Source organism: Corvus kubaryi, unplaced genomic scaffold, assembly GCF_017639235.1.
Source record: "Corvus kubaryi isolate FWS band 111438036 unplaced genomic scaffold, C.kubaryi_AGA036_p1.0 37341, whole genome shotgun sequence".
NCBI classification, from domain to species: Eukaryota; Metazoa; Chordata; class Aves; order Passeriformes; family Corvidae; genus Corvus; species Corvus kubaryi.
Window position 1 is genome coordinate 8,407,067 of NW_024581112.1, and position 13,584 is coordinate 8,420,650.

At 39.3% G+C, this 13,584-nt stretch overlaps 1 protein-coding gene across 6 annotated transcripts in view; it reads left to right on the plus strand.

Annotated features, from left to right (window-relative positions):
• The window catches only part of ZBTB20 (zinc finger and BTB domain containing 20), a 503,536-nt gene that overhangs the window by 44,813 nt on the left and 445,139 nt on the right, over nt 1–13,584 (plus strand). The window lies entirely within an intron of this gene.

Sequence of the window (13,584 nt, forward strand, 5' to 3'; positions counted from 1 at the left end):
GTGGTGCATGGCTTGAGTGGTGTTTTAAAGTGTTAGATCAACAATTGAATCCATGGAATACGGTTCATTTCCAGAAAGTGCTGGGGTACCGCAACAGTGGTTGTGATGAGAAATGTTAGAGCATGGTGATAAGATTGCAGTTTCTAAATTGTGCTGAAGAAAAACCAGTGTCAGTAAATACAGCTTTGACATGATTCGAAGTCTCTAAAGATGATGATGTGACAGTTCGTTTATAATGAATGAATTTATTTTGGGGAAAGGAAATGGTAGGCATTATGTATACTTGATTATTCCTCTAAACACCCCTTTCAGCTAGCTGCTGTACAGCAGGGCCTCTAACACTAGTTTATCATTCTCATAGCTCAGTCAATGAACTTAATCTTATGAGGTACCTTGGGATATTGTCTGCACGAGTGTGTGCACAAGTGTGTCTGTGTGGGTGCACTCAAAGCATCACTGAAACCTGTACATCCGTGCAGTAAGGCCAAACCAAAGTATTCCCCAAGTACTGCCACCATCCAGGTAAGTTTTAATGACCCCAGATGGAAGAAGGACATCTTTACTTCTCCTGAGTACTTACAGTCCCAGAAGTGCTTTACATTTTGACCTAAATAAAATGGCAGTCTGAGTTCTCACAAGTAAGGAAGCAACTAATTTGTTTTAAAAATAATCAATCCTATCTGTACATAATTTTATTAGAATATTTTGAGAAATATCAACCCCAGTTTAGGATTAGTATTGAACTGAATTAGTACTGAATTAATGGGTTATGATTCATTTCCAGAGAGTGCTGAGGTACCACAACAATGGTCATGATGAGAAACAGTAGAAGATGGTGATATGATTGCCATTTCCAAATCATGATGAACAAAATCAGTATCAGTAGATTATGGCTTCGACGCAATTGGAAACCTCTAAAGACATTTCAAATCCCACTTTGGGATTAATATCCACCTGCATTTTTTTCATTGCCTGTTTCTGGTTGTTTCCTGTATGTGTGAACATGCTGGTTGCCAAGAACTGGCTTCCACAAAGTTGAGGAGGGAGAGTAGGACCAAGGTAATGATAAAGTCCAAATCCACTGAATTGTCACCTTGGAGCAGGAAGCAGCTAAGCAATGCGAGGAATTTCTCTTTAATTTGGGGTTTTTTTTCTGTGTTCTAGAAGGAAGGTGTTGTGGAAAACACTCAGTTTAATGTTCCCAGCATTGGAGATGAAGTAGCCAAGTTCCCTTCAGCTATAGGCTGAAAACTCCATAAGGCTTGAGGAACTCAGGAAGAGCTGAGGCAAATTGGTTAAGTGCATGAAGTTAGTATGCAAAAATGAGTTGTGCTGAGTCCTTGGGGGACTGCTTTAATTCAGGAGTAAATTAGTCTTAGACCAATGTAGCTTAACTGAGTAAGGAGCTACAGGGAGCTTTGCTGTTGAATTAGAGCATCTACTCACAGCTTCAAGACAATTAAATGTGTGCACATTGGTGTCAAACCTTTAGTTGATTTGCCTTAGCATTCTCAATATCCTCATGCAGGCTTGGCTTAAGAGATAGATAAACTGTCCCAAGCAATTAATTCTGTACTGGGGATCCAAAACAAAACAAATTTCAATAGCTTGTTTACTTTGAGGGAAATATCATAATGCCAGCTATTGCACTGTTGTTGACAGAGCAGTACTGATTGCCCTTCCTTTCCTTGGACACTGTTGTTTTCTCGTGCAGTTGTTGAGAGCTGCACAGATAACTGAAGATGGCTTTCTGTTAGTCAGTTTCAGTCAGTTTGTACATGCAAAGTTCCAATATAAAACATGCCAAAGTCAGAGATACTGTGTATTTGCAATGAATTCCATAATTATTGCAAGAAAAGCAAGTATTTTACTTACATTTGGCTACTCCAGTGTAGTTCCAAGATGAGAAGGAGGGTTTTGGGATGGGTTGGTTTGGTTGTGATGGCAGAATGGAATACGGTGGGAGCATAGTAATGACAAGCTGCCTGGGAAAAACTCATTTTCTCTTAAAGAGGCCTATGCACAGTGTGAAGATAGGAGCTCATAATTGTATGTTGAGATTGTGCTCTAAAGAGTCTTTTAGAGTACGTTTGCCAGCCTTACTTGTATTACATCTGTTTAATTTGACTTTGTTCCTAAGTACACATATAAGGTTAAAACACTGTTAATTCATGGATTTCATAATTAATGAATAATTGTGAGTTAGTTGATAAAATCTCCATGCTAAACAACATTGGATTTGCACAGTGAAAACTCTCTGCATAAGGATGAATTTTGAAAATACCTGTAGGTTCTGGTTCGATCAGGCCAGTAGAGAAAGTAAGTAATCAACTTGAAAGCTTCATTGGAGATAGTCCCCTGCTAGCATCAAGGAGGGGTGTTTGTTCAAGTGTGCTAACTGCTCTGAGGTTTTTTCATATGAAAACATACATCCTAAAACTGTCAAGACTTAAGCTTTGAAAGAACTAATTATCTCATCTTACCTGCCCAATTCCGTATTTATGTTTCTGAATAAGTAGCCGCTTTTCTACCAAAGTGCTTAATGCCCAGAAGCACCTGCTGAAGCTGCTGGATGCAGAGAACTTCTCATAGTATATGCATTTAGAAGAGCAATTTTAGATAATAGTTGGCCAGAAGGCTCTTAGGTCTAGTGAGCTTAGAAATTCCAGATAAGTGGCGTGACATTTCTGCCAAAAATGTTGTTTTAAGAAGTTGTATAATTGCAGAGTGTGATATTTACATAAAAGTAAAAAGTGTGGCTATCTGTAGGAAGGCAGGAACTGTTAAAGAAATCAGGTTGTGTTTGCATGGTTTGGTCATCTCAGCTTCTGAAAGTACCAAACACTTTTGAGGTAGGTATAGAAGGCCTTCTCATGAACAAGTCTGGAAAAAACCAGCCATAGAGGAAGTTCCTACTTTACTCTGTCATGGCAATTTTGACCAAGTCTTTGAACAATGTAGTTTTTCAATCAGTTTGAGTTTTGTTTGACTTAGTAATGGATATTCATACTTGGCCATATGAAAGAGATTTTTTTGTTTATTTTTAATAGGCTCTTCGTCTCACTGTTACTTTGCACTAGATATTGTGCAATCTACAGGTTGATACACACATGAAAGGAAATGGCTTAATTTTTCTGAAGTTTTGTATGTGGATATTGGGAAAGCTGTTTGGATATTTGAGGTTTCCAGTAATATAGAAGCAGACAGAACTGAGTAATTAGACAGAGTCAAAAACATGAATCACTATGGTGTGGATTTGCTTCCTGGTATTTCAGTTTTGTTGTCTTGTGGACATGTGTGTCTTGTCATTAGCAGAATTTCAGTGGCTTCAGGGTTAGCTGCAGTCATCACAGAAATACACAAAATAGTTTATATGTGTGCTTACTCCTACTTACGCCCGTGTTTACTAGTAGCGCATTTGGAAAGAGTCTGAGTGTATAAGGATTTGAATAATGAGTTTGAGTAATGGTTCAATTTGAACGTTGTTAAAACTTAGTCTTGTTCTCATTCTCCAAACTGTTCTGCCACCACATTAGTAGGATTAGGCCTTTTTACCTCTGCCTGTATTTGTTATTTGAAGAGAATTGCAAACTTCTTGTGTTTCCTGAGGCAATAGATACTACGTGTTTACCTCTCTTTAAGACATGATTGTTATTTTATAGCTTCCTGTCAAGTAGGTGGACTTTAATTGATGGGAAGAAACTTTGTGTTCTTTCGTGTGAAGACCTTTCAGATCTGCAGGGCACTGTGAGGTTTGGGGCTTGCCCATAGGGTCACTCTCTGCATTACACTTCTCAGCCATGCTGTGTGCAATCCACGTGTTGGCAAAGGCAGCACAGCAGCATCTCTTCTGCTCTGGGGCTCCGTATTCGAGATGCATCAGACCACCCTGCTGGCCAGCTGTGTCTTCTGCGTGTGTTCCTGGGAATCAGACACCATGGTGCTCAGCAGTATCTGCAGGGTTTTATGCCTCTAAGTGAAGTCCTTAGCTCAGGGAGATCTGCCAGCAGGCATTTTTTCTGGAGTGACAGCCCAGGTAACACAAATGGCTGTGTGAAGTTTTATACATTGGGACAGCTGAGGTGCCTGTCTTCTAGGCTGGCAAAAAGCTATGAAGCTTGACTTGGGAAATCATTTGTCCGCAGTCTTCTTTTATGATATTTGCCACAGACTGGAGCAATCCATTGAGATATTTCAGCCACTCGAACAGCTAGAAGCTCCCGGCCCTGCTGCCAAGATTCTTATCTGACCACATGATAAACATTCTTCCTCAGGTATTTGCCCTGAACATCTGAAAAGTGCTTCAGGCAAGCAATGTGGCAGGTGGTAACTTGGTTCTCTTGGTGGTGGTAACCCAGCCTGCTCTGCCCCAGCAGCTGCTGCCGAAACACTGACCCTGGCAGGATCTGCACCTTCTCCTCAGGACAGGGAAGGAGACCCAAGGCAACATGAGGCAGGGGTCATGAGGAACAGAGCAGGGAGTGGGACAGGTGTAAGAGGAGGGGGTTTTGAGGGGGTGAGGAAGGCAGGGAGGGAATGAAGCAGGGACCAGTGCCATGGAATTAGCCGTGACACAAGGGCGTGGACAGTAATTTGTGTAAATAGCTGGTGTAAGTAGAATCTGCATTAGAAGGATGGGAAGGTGATGGGGTGGAGAGGTCTGTTTTGAAGGGAAAGTAGGAACAGTCCAGACATGCCTCCACCTGTGCACACTCGCGGTTCATCACAGAACTGCTGATATGTTGGTACCAAGAAACTTCATTGCTTTTGGAGGAGTTTAAAAACATTGAAAATAAATGGAGTCGACTTACTAGATTTTCTGCTCTCTTAATACAATAGTACAGTCTTGATGAATGTACTTTTAACAAAATCGTCAAGTTGCTGTTAAAAAACCAAAATACTGTGCCCTGGTGCAGTTGATTTCCAGCACTCCACCTTTGCTGCTGCTTTCAAGAAGTTTTGTACCTATTATTCATTTTTCTTTCCCTGACAGTGAGCAGATGACCAAGTTTTTTTGAATTTCCAGCTGCTATTCAGGCTAATGGAAAGGTCTAGCAGGTATTGGATTATGTTCTAAAGACTTTCTGTTAGTCTCTAACATAGGTTTTTTTTGTGGATGCTTCACATCTGCTTTGAAAGCACTACCCATAATTTGTCTGTTTACATCCTGAAAGTTCCCCAAACTGAATAGAGCTGAAAGATTACTTCCTCTGTCCTTGGAGTTACACGTCTCTTTTTACAAACCTTAAAAAGATGATTGACTCCTTGTTTGTCAAATACTGCTAACTTATACCAAGCTTATAATTCACAGGAACTCTAGATCTTTTTCTGAAAACTGCTGCCTGCTCAGTTATCACCATCTTGTATTTGTGTCATTAATAATTTCTGCCCAGGTACATTACCTGTAGTCTTGTTGAATCTCATCCATTACCTCTTGAGATTTCTTTTATTTGCCAAGGTAATTCTGAATTTTATTCAGCCACTCAGTGCCCTCCTGTGTTCATTCGTCTGCAGGTTTAATAAAAATGTTTTCTATTCCATCATCTAGATTATTAATAAAAAAGTCAAATAGAACAAAACTTAGGGCAGAAACCCAGTTGATGCATTCTTGTATTTTGATAATTACTCTGTAGATTCCCTCATCCAAAATAGATTTGCATGTGTGTGATACCATGGATATGCTTGTTTTGTTCCTAGCTTGCATATAAAAATATATAAGATGTCAAAGGCCAAAATAAAGTCAAGGTGCATGGCATTTGCTTTCTACAAGGTTTCTTTTCCTGTTGAGAAGGAAATCAGGCTATTTTGGCATGATTTGTTCTTAAAGCAGTGTTGAGTGCTACTCATCTTTTATACTTAGGTGCTTAAAAACTGGTTTGATTCATTGTTCACTACTTTTTCTGGGAATTAAGCCTAAATTCTGTGGTCTGGAATTCCACCCTCCCCCCCCCCCCCCCTTTTTATTTCTCTCTCTCTGCATGGTAGGTACTAGATTTATTCTTTGAGTCTTTTCTTGGCTTCTGCAAAGTCTCGAAGTGTGTTTCAGACAATTCTTTAAGGAGACCGGGATGAATTCATATACAAATTATTTGAAAAATATTTAACTCAGTACTCTCTAATTTGTTTGCCATTTCTTCTGGAGTAAGACCATACCTCTCTTTGTGAGAATTAAGTGAATTATCCATGTCTCTCCACTTGAAATTTTGAATGAATGGTGGTAAAAAAAGGTGTTAAGCATTTCAGCCTACTCACATCATCTGTCAGTTGAACTTCCTCTACATTGATTAACGAAGCCACATTTTCCCTCATCTACCTAAATGTGCTAATAGAATGGTTTCTTGCTATTCTTGACATTCCTTGTTAATTTTGTGCTTTGAACCATTATGATTTTGTCTGTACATGTTTGTGTAACTTTTATACTTAGATACTCTGATACCCTGTTTTCTTCAGGATTTTTTTCCTGTCTTGGTAGCAGTAAAGTACTCATACTTTAGAGATGTTAAAACCCTGCTATTCTCTTTCTTTCCTCTTTATTAGGATAGCCTGTGCTTTTATTATTATTATATTACAGCATCATTACTATTATTACTATTTCATTATAAATTGTTGTTTGTATTTAGCTGTGAGATCTTTTTTTTCACCTGCCCATTTTAGTCCTTGTTAAAAGACCTTCAGTAGGTTAGCAAGTTAGTGCCCAGCACCCTCCTCCTTTTGTGTGAGGTGAATGTCCTCTTGCCCTTAACCACATTTCCCATGGTCAAATAAGTAAAATCTCTCATTAGATGTGCCAGTTGTATCCATGTGTGATGCAGTTATCTCTAGGCTTTGTATCCTTGCCTGATTCCTGCCTCTGCTGTGAGGACAGTGAGGAACACTGATTCCTTCAGCTTTGCTTCTAGAAAATTGTAATCACTTTTGAGCCTTGATATCCTTCAGGTGTTTTTTTGTAGATTTTATTTATTCCTTATGGTCTCTTTGTTGTACCTTCTTCCTGTGTTGCCTCCCTGAATTGGAAAGTTCAGGAGAGTACCCTGACCTCACTTAAAAGCCACTTACATCCATTGTAATCTGAATTTACTGACTTAAAAGTGGTTTCTATTGTCAATATATTATATTTCTTTTCTTATATTTCTGGTTTCTATTTTCTTTTTAAACCCCCGCTTCTTTTCTTCTTTTTAAAAAAATTTTTTTTTCTCTTAGCTTGCGCATTCCTTGTGCCCAGTGTGTGTGTTTTCTCATGTCAGCTCTGTCTTAATAGACTCACTCTTCTCTCACTTTTCCTCAGACATAATTTTCTGGAAGTTTTGCAGATCACTACCATTGCAACCATATGGTTTCCCATAATTGTCCTCTAAAATGAAACTTTTTTGCCTGATTGCTAAGTCCTATCTTTGTGTGAGTCTTCTCTGTTGAGTAACTTTGTTCCTGCTCATTTTCTGTTTCAACCTGTTGTGAACCAGATGAAGGTCGAATGCTCTTTCCCAAACTTTAGTCAGCTAATAGCCACTTCAGAGCATTTGAACCCTACCTCTAAAGGCAGTGACAGATTTCTGGCATCCTGTACCTGTCATGTTGGTACAAATGTTAAGAGACTTGTGTGAAAAGAAATACAATTCTGTAAGTCTTTTTTTTTTTTTTTTTTTTTTTTTTTTTTTGGTGGCTAGTTGGTTGCTTGCTTTGGTTTTAATAGCAAATAATTGGAAGATTCCAGAGAAGATAATATTCAAAGATCCTGCACAACCTGATTGCTTACATTAATTCCTTTAGAGACCAGCTGCTATAAATGATGTTAGGGTACAGGTTGCTTAACTTTAGTCATCTTCAAGAAAAATGCAGTCGAGACAGCTATTTAGTCTCCCTCTGTTATCAGTGGAAAGGAGGAGAAATACCCCTAGAGAGCTATTCATCCTAAATATATTACGGTTTTAGGATGGGATTAATGGCTCTCTAGAGATGATTATGGTGGCTTCAGTTAGATACCTAACTTTTAGGGAGATAGTAGTTAGATTATATGCATCTTAGTCCCATGCCTGATCAGATTTACCTGAAGAATATTTCTACAGTCCAAATATACAACACAGAAAGCTACCATGCTTTGTCTTATTTTGTAGAGATTTTGTATGCTAGAATTTTACAGAGTTTGGATGAGTTGTATCTATTTTAAAATACTTCCTTTTTAAAATGTTGCTTTGCCTCCTTACCTCTTTGATTGTAATTTGCTCCTTAGTTTGGTTTGTGGTGAAAAAACTGTCTGGATTCTTTGTTTCTGTGTGGTCCCTTTTCTATGGGTCCTGTCTTTTGAGACTTCCCTTCAGCAATTTGCTCTTCAGTATTGCAGGTGAATACTGTTCCATGTCACGTTCCTCACAGGTGACATGAAGATTGATTAAGCACAGGTTTGAGTGTACTAAACTTGTCTCTGAGTTAGTATTTTTAGGTGAATATTTACTTGTATTTCAGAGTATTTCGTGATGCAGCCACTAAAAATAAGTGATCCTGAACAACAGATTAGACATATTTGTTGTTTTTTGGGGAAGAGCTAATGTCATTTTGGTGTTGCACAAGTTTCCCTCTTCATCTCTGTACAGCCGTAAGGTGTCCATGACACTATTATTCTGGCCACTCTGTTGCCAAAAACTTGTCAAGAATTCAGTGGAAAATTCAGAGAAGAGCAACAGAAGTTAAGAGGCTGAAGAGATTGAAATATGAGCAAAGATTACAAGATTTTAATATGTACAGTTTGGACTAAATGATGACTAAGACATATGATAACAATCTACAAGTATTTGAAGGGTGTAAAATATTAAGACAAAAAAGGAATTATTCTAAGATGTTCAAAGGGGCAAAACTCAGCAAGGAAAAATTTCAGCATGAATCGTAAAAAACTTCCTGAGACTTGCATGAGCTGAAGTCCTGGAGTATACTCTGCACAAAGGTGGTAAAAAGCCTGCAGTCTCACATGGCCCAGAGATTACACACGAGTGCACACAAAAGCTCTCCAGTCTGGTGCCACCTATTTCTGAGAGCTGCTGAGACCAAGTGATGCTTCAGTGGTGGCTGCTAGACTCTGAGCGGGCGGGTTCACCTGTGTCCCAAGTTCTCCTTTCCCAAGGGCTCCTGCAGGATGAGCTGCAACATGGAGGGTTCATTCTGGTGGCAGCAAGCTGCCCTCAGCTGCTGTTCTTATGGAGAAGCCCTTTTTCCATCATATGGCTGTGCATGCACCCATCCGTTTGATAAGCGTAGGCAGAATCAAGCTGTCACTAACAAAATATATGCAGAAAAGTCAAGGAAATATAATGAAGAATAGCATTTTGGAATATCCTGGCAAAGGATTAACATGACATGCTAGGTGTTTTCTTTTTTCTTTTATTCTCTTCTTTCATCTCTGTAAGTTGGTGCAATCACATTAAAAAATGTTTTTTTGTAGACTTTTCCCCTGTAACTTAAGAGTCATCAGCAGGTACTTATTCATTCTGATAAAGGCTGCAGATTTAGACTGTATGTTTCATTTAGTTAGGAGGTTCTAGTGAATTGTAGTGGACTAATTTAAGTCTAAAAATATTAAACTGTCATGACCACTGTATAATTGGGATGGTATTTTTTGCTAAATAGGGACTTCTTTACTGTTTACAGCTGGTTTTGCACTTGTAACAGATACAGACAGAAGGAGTGAGGACTACAGTTCCTGCTCCCCCCTCTGCCCTCTGTTCCTCATTTTTATTTTCCTATGTGCAAAACCATCCTGCATGCCAGCTTGGGAAGCTGGCATCCCTCCTGTTAAGACCAAACTTGCTCTCTGTTGCAGTATAAATAGTGCTTGCTTCCAACTTCAGAGCAGTACCCAGTGTTGCATGCATTCTGTAACTCACTGGGAAGCAGTAGCTCTGTTAAAGCGTTTTCTGTGTATAGAATGGGTTTGTGTTTGTGGCTTTGAATTCACTGGACAACTCTGAGCAAACATCTGGGGATAGGCCCTTAAGCTTGTGTGATATTAGGTTACTGTAATATTTTAGTTCTGGAGTGGCTGAATATAAGGAGGTCCTACTTCACAGGTATATACAGGACAAAGCACACCAAATGCCATTCTTTATAGTACTCCAGATACAAAGCTGGGAGCACGCCCAACCTCAGTAATCCTACATTATCTTTAAACTGCTGGAAGCGGAGGGGGGAATTGCACCAGGTGAGCCAGGTATGTTTTGAAATGTCCTTTCATTTGCTAGGCTGGAGAGTTTGGTTTCATAAAAGCACTTGTTCTGCTTTGTAAAAGTACCTGGCTGGGCAAAACGGGAGACTGTTTGGTACAACAGAGGCCAGAGGGGAAGGCTGTTGAGGGAAGGCTGAAGGGATGGGCCATTTTCAATTACAGAATAGATTAGTTCGGCAAAACCACTCCAGTCTTTGTTGACAGCATGTAAGGTTTGCTGTGACCTATTTAGTCCTTCTTCTATTGAAAAATGTCTTTGAAAAAGTTACATGATAGAAAGCTGTTGCTGTTTTCCTTAGGCTCACTAGAACCGATATCTTCCCCACTGAAAATGCTGGGCTGTCTGCTCCAGTCATCATACTCTTGGGAAGAGCCTTTCCATCCTTAGCTATCTGGCACATGTGGCCACCTACAATCTAAGACCTCAAGAATAAGAATTCTTTTATCCTTCTCTCAGTTGTCTCACTTTCCGAGTGTGGATGATCCTCTTCTGCACCATCAGCCATTGTTGAGCTTCAGCCTGGATGCACCAGAGCAAGTGTTGCCGAGAGGGATGCTGGGTTTTGGGGTTATGCTCTGTTGCTACAGATCATGTCACCTCAGTGGGTAAACAGTCCAAAAATAGAACCAGCAAACGATGCAAAAAGGAATCCAGTTATATTTTTATATCTCATTAAGTTTCGCTCCTCCTTCTCATTTTATTGGCAGAGATATCAGGGGAGGGTACATCTCCATCAGAGAAGAGGGGAAAAGATTTGCTGTAGCTGTGTGGGTGAACACCAGGTTTTTTTTTTCCTATGGGGATTAAGTGGGAAAGGGTTTAGGATCTCCCACACCAGTCTCATTTGAGGAAATCCTTATTTTATCATGTTTCGAAAAACAGCCGCTGATTTAAGATTTGTTACTAGTAGCCTGCGTGGGGGTTCTTTATTTAGTTACCCTGCTCAAAGAGCTGCTGTCCCAAGCTGTCATTTAACAGAGAGGATTCTTAGTATTGCTGTGCGCCAAAGGTATAGGTGGGTGGACTGTCTTTTGAACCCTGAACTTGGCGCTGTGTGCTGGTGACAGATGAGCAGGGGTTGAAAAAAGGTGAGATTCCACCAACATGGGCTTTGGGGTTAACACGTGGTCTGTCTCCAGAGCTCTGCATGACCTTAGTTTATGGCTTCAGAATACTGGCTACAAAAGTCTGTTTTCTTCAGTCCCCATGTTTCAGTGTGAGATCAATAACTAATCACTGCTGTTATCTTCTGTTATTTTTGGGGTGTCCCTGACTGCCTACTCATCCATTCCAGGGGGTTAGCTGAGATGTCGCTGCATAATTTTGTTGGAACTCAACCTGCATTCTCCATCCAAGCATTTAGTGTACCCTAAAGTCAAGAAAGGCAGTAGGAAAGGATATTGCATGCCTTTGGGTATAGTACTCCTGGGCCCACTGAGCATTTCCTTCCTTACCATGGGGGGGTTTTGTTGTTGTTTTTCCCTAGCTTTGTGCTCCAGCGTGCTCAACACCTATGTGCTTAATGTTTTTTCTGGAAGTGAATTATGTCTGGCAGGATAGCTAAGGCCCTTTCCTGGATATGTTTCCATGTCATGTTTAGAGTTCATGCTCAGATTATGGTCCAGTCAGCTTTTGTTGCTTTTAAGTTGGAATGGAGAACCTTTGTCTTAGGTTCATCTGTAGTAAATGTGTTACCTCTGTTAGATTTTGATCTTGAAAAAACCTGTTTTTCAGACAGTAGCTACGGGTTTGATAGAATGGGAGTTATTATGACTCTCTTTATAGCCATAACCTTGTGCTGTAAGAATTCTGTTTGTCTCATGTCCCCTACTTAGGATTTTTATGTAGTTACTTATACCATGCCTAGTGGATCTGGGATGCATGTGGAAGGGGCATGACTCCCCAGTGTTTGGATCTGCAAACATGATGGTGCAGGGAAAACTCCAGTTAGTTTTTAATGAACTTCTTCATGTATTCAGTGTTAAGACATTGCTGAGAATACAAGCCTTGACAAGTAGAAGTATCAGCTTTCTTGTCTCCTTTTTTTTAATACTCAAAGCACTGAACTTAAGCACACTTGAACTCAGTAGGTAGAGGAAAACATGTGATTTCCCTAAAGAAATTTCTGTAATTTGATATTGTAAGATGGCCTTGCAAAGGCCGAAAAATAAGGTATTCCCAGTGAACGAGTTAAAAAACCACCTATAATTACAGAAATCCTTTAGTATGTACAAGTTGTGACTATTTTTTCTCTGAAAACACCACTGTTTCTGTCACTTCACTACAGGTTTCTTTGTGCAGTAGACAAAGAAACATAAGGGAAATAAAACACGTTGCATCTGGGATTTAAAAAAAACACAGTACTTTCTTTGTTCCAGCGAGTCTATACTGTTAATTCTAAAAATTAAATAGAATATTTTTCTAAAAAGTTTGTATGCAGTTCATGCATTTTCATGGAATGTCCTTAACTACTCACTGACTCACTCCATATTCATTTATAGCTAATATATGGCACTTTTATTGTGGTTTCTAAAGTATGGAGGTTATGTGAGTCAGATGCAATTTAGAATAGAGATTATCTTTAAATAATCAAAAACATACTTTGCCAAAAGTACTAAAAAAAGGAAAGAAAGCATTCAGTGTTCTCAAAATATGAAGTGCTTTCTAAAAAGACTTTTTTTTCAATAAATAAGGAGGAAGAAATGTTATGTAAACCTAAGTGTTTGTCAGACATCTGTTTACTTCCTCCAAGGAGACAAGGGGTTTTAAAATTTTCTGAGCTCATGAGAAAGGCACATCCTTGAGTTCTTGCACCAAGGACGTGATGGAAAGCATTTTTCCTTGAAAATTTTCAGTAAGAAGACATAAGGTTAGAGGTGGCATGAATGATAACTTTCTTGAAGAATTTAATCAAGGACGTTATGGAGAATGTGGGCGTTTGGATCTCTCCTTCAAAAAGGGGGGAAAAAATCAACAACCAAATACCTCTCTGCTTACCCTATTTTTTTTTTTTTTTTTTAATTCTTCTTTTTCCTTGTTAAGCTGATTCTGGTACTTACAAAGTTTTTCATTAATGATACAGTGTTAGTAAGGGCAATTGTTAGTTTTTTTGCTGTGACTTTGAAGTTTCTTTGTTGTGACAGCTGCTAGGCTGGCATTTCCTGGACATCAGTGGGATATGATGATAGCTTGCCTGCTTCCCTTCTTTCTGATGGATTTTCTCAGAAAGGATAGCAAACTGGCAGACTCGGATTCCTATGTTAAAAAAGCAGACGTTGGATCGTAGTGGGCTAGAGTTGAGAGAAATACAGTGATCCAAAGAATTATCTTCTGTTTTGTAACATAATCAGCAGTGTGATCTACAGGCAGAATC